The sequence below is a fragment of the Hydra viridissima genome, unplaced genomic scaffold, assembly GCF_058129835.1.
Source record: "Hydra viridissima isolate aposymbiotic clone 2 unplaced genomic scaffold, HvirCarnegie_v1 scaffold_1, whole genome shotgun sequence".
Lineage (NCBI taxonomy): Eukaryota > Metazoa > Cnidaria > Hydrozoa > Anthoathecata > Hydridae > Hydra > Hydra viridissima.
The window spans coordinates 32,578,273-32,581,652 of record NW_028324300.1 but is presented as its reverse complement, the minus strand read 5'-3'; the positions used below and the strand labels follow the sequence as shown (position 1 = coordinate 32,581,652).

At 27.0% G+C, this 3,380-nt stretch overlaps 1 long non-coding RNA gene across 1 annotated transcript; it reads right to left on the bottom strand.

The window, feature by feature from the left end:
* Positions 1-378: 378 nt before the first annotated feature.
* LOC149894580 (uncharacterized) lies at positions 379-2,525 on the bottom strand. The gene is made up of 4 exons (XR_016449365.1): positions 1,726-2,525; positions 1,378-1,442; positions 1,059-1,165; positions 379-621 (listed from the first exon to the last, which is right to left on the bottom strand). It is a non-coding gene; the product is annotated as an uncharacterized LOC149894580 (long non-coding RNA).
* Between the last annotated feature and the right edge of the window lie 855 nt (positions 2,526-3,380).

Here is a 3,380-nt window from a genome sequence, read left to right as displayed (position 1 = left end):
TTAAACGTTGAAAACAAACCACAGATCAACATTATATTAACGTTGATTTAGCGTTGGTTCAACGAACATTTCTTATATGTACAATAATGTTATTGTGAGTAGAATATTCTACTCACAATAACAATATTGCATAGATAAGAAATAATGTGCGGGTGATAAGAATCATTGTATGTGCTATTTTTTCAAAGTTTATCCAAGTCTTTACTAATTCAAGCTAAATTGTGACCATTAACAAATCCTATCAAATTTCAATACAATATAAAGACTGCAATAGTTGACTTTATATATCTTATTATAGTTTCACAAATGATCTGCCCATTTGTCATTTTGCAAATGCAGATAACTAAACTGTAAATGAAAGCAAATAAAACCACAAAGATAGTTTAAACATTTTTAAAACAAAAAATTATACAAAATAAAAATATTTTGGAAAACGATCTTGATAAAATCATTCTTGATCATAAATATCAACATCTTCTGTATCACCTTCTGTCACCACACTCTCCTCTTGATTTGATGCTCGCTTTCCACCATCCAAACGTTATGGTGCAAACTTCAAACAATCTGCAATATACCGTCGTACATCGTGTTTTTTTATCTTAAAACATCGGGTAACTGCATCTAAATGAAAACAACTTATTAGCTTTTAACAACTATAAATGGTGTTCTAAATTGAACAAAAAATTCAACAAAAAAAACTTTTTTCTGACTTGATCACCTAAGTTTTCCAAAACAACCTGTATAAGTTGTGTGAAACATGACATAAGAATACAGATAAACATGGATGAGTCCGTCAGGCAGAGATCTCAAAACATTACAGTAAGATATTCGTGCATTTTACAAGCATTAATATTAACTTTCACATTGTTTACAAGCAAGTGTAAACATTTAACGATCAATAGCGGGGAAAAAACAACTTAATATTGATCCAATTTACTTCGTTATTGTCCAAGATAGCAACTTTTTCGGATAAAGCATACATCACACAAATAAAACATACATTTATGTGTGTGTATATATATATATATATATATATATACTCACACACACACACATACCAATAACTCCTCTGTAAATATTTAAAGTTTGAAATCCTGTCTTTTTTATTTGTTTTGCGTTAGATCCAGTCAAATTAAACTTTGCTTGCAGTTTATTTGCCATTTACCTGTAAAGGCAAAATAAATTTAATTTAAAAAATACAGTAAAAACTAAATTAACTAAATCATGATAAAATTATGCAATAAAACAACAATGGATATCTCAAGATTTGAAAAAGCACACATGAATACAACTAAGTAGTTAGTAGACAGACATGTCTAGACATGTCTGTTTATATTTGATTTGAACAGATATGAAATGAACAGATATGAAATATACCTGTTTAATACATTTGTCACACACTTTTTAGCACTGCTCCCACCAAGTCTAGAAAGTTCTTTCACCTGTAATTGAAAAGTAATTTTACAGGTTATAATATATATTGAAACCTGTGCATATATATGGGTGTGTGTATGTATATAAATTCTTCTAATAACTTGAAAACACGCAAATCATTCAAATTTTATAAAAATGGCAGACCTCTAGTAAAAAAAGAATTCAAAACATGAAAATGTTTTGAATGTTTCTTATATAAAATTTAGAATAGCTCACGCTGCCTTATTTTTCATACCCAGTTCATATAATTAGTTTAAAACAATTAAAACCTTACAAATGATTAAAGGTCACCTTTCTTCCTGCAATATCAAAAACTTTGCAAAACGTCTTCAAGGTATGTATTTGATTTTTTAGATCTGATTCTTCTTCTCTGGATAAAATTGGACTCTCTTTTTTATATTGTAGATGAAGAGGTCTACAAAAGTGACAACTTAAAGGACTTCTTAAAGGACAACTTAAAGGATTTTTCCAAATTTCGCCATCTTCTACTTTGAGCAATAAAGGCACAAAAACTGTACTAAAAAGAATTTCTCCACTCTTAAGTTCTATACTTGTGATGCTTGTCTCAAAGTATTTCTGTTTATAAATACTTTGGCTTGATGCTCCATCAAAACCAATCTTTCCATATAAAACTCCAAATATTTCGTTACCTTAACCACAATTAGGCATATCAATCATTTCAGTTATTCTACTCACAGTGTGATCTAACATGCTTTGAAGAGTACACTTTGCAGAAATTTTAGAAAAATGTATATTCTCAGGATAGCATTTCAATTTTTCCACGAAAATACTGTGCAAGATAGGATAAATATAATGATCATAAACTGGCTTTAACAATTGTCACATTTTTACATCCTCTAATAACACTATATTACTAAGTGACTTTATATTACAGGAAATACTAAAGTTGTTCAGTTACGCTTTTTCAAACATATTGTACTTATCAAATAATAAATACTTTCAAAAATGGCGGAAAATAAGGTTTTTAAGTGTTTATCAGCATTTGTATTTCTTTAATAACTTCCAATACCGCAGGAGACCGCAGTAATCCCTTTATAATTTAAAAGTAGAAATGTTAATTAACTAGAAAAAATGTATATATTTTTGGAACTCGGTGGAACATTTTTTTAGTTAATATGTAAACCAAAAAAACACAATTACTTGCAACCTTTTTTTAGAAAAGTCTTTAAATTTAAACAAAAAAATCAGACTTTTATTTTTCTTTTCAGTAAATTTGAAATATATAGAGCCAAAAGATTATCTTCAAAATAAATATACACTTTATTTAAATTAAAAATACTCTTTTTTAGTTAAATAAAAATCTCACTTTTTTCAGATTTCTTTGAAAATAATATCAAATTTTTTTACTTTTTTTAACTATAAAATATAAAATAAAAGTTTTATGAAACAATTATTTATACTTTTGAAATAAAAAAATTATTGCAATTTAATACTTTTTAAAAAAGGGCACTTAATTTATAGAAAAGTTGTGAGGGGTTTATTACCATTTTTTTGCTGTTTTGAATCACTGTGCACCGGTAGCCGCAGCAAAGAAGAAAAATTTCTGGTGATGTTGATTAACTTTAAACATTGGACATATTAATATTTAACATATTTACAAACTGTTATTTAAACACAGCTACTTAAAAGTGTTAGTAGATAAAGAAAGTTAGAAGTTATTATATAATACAAAGATATTACATTTTTACTTGGCAAATACAGATATATGTTGGCAAAAAATATGTTTTTGACTTTTACAACTGTAACTTAAAAGCACCTTGTTGGAAATCTTTGAGTTATTGTTATAAAAGTACACATATTCCATTATGAAAGAAATCAAAAGTGTTGTTGATATAAATAGGTATATATTTTTAATGTAGGTTTTCAATAAAAAAATTTTAACTACTTAAAAAAACTGTAACTTACAGTTTACAGTTACAATTAAA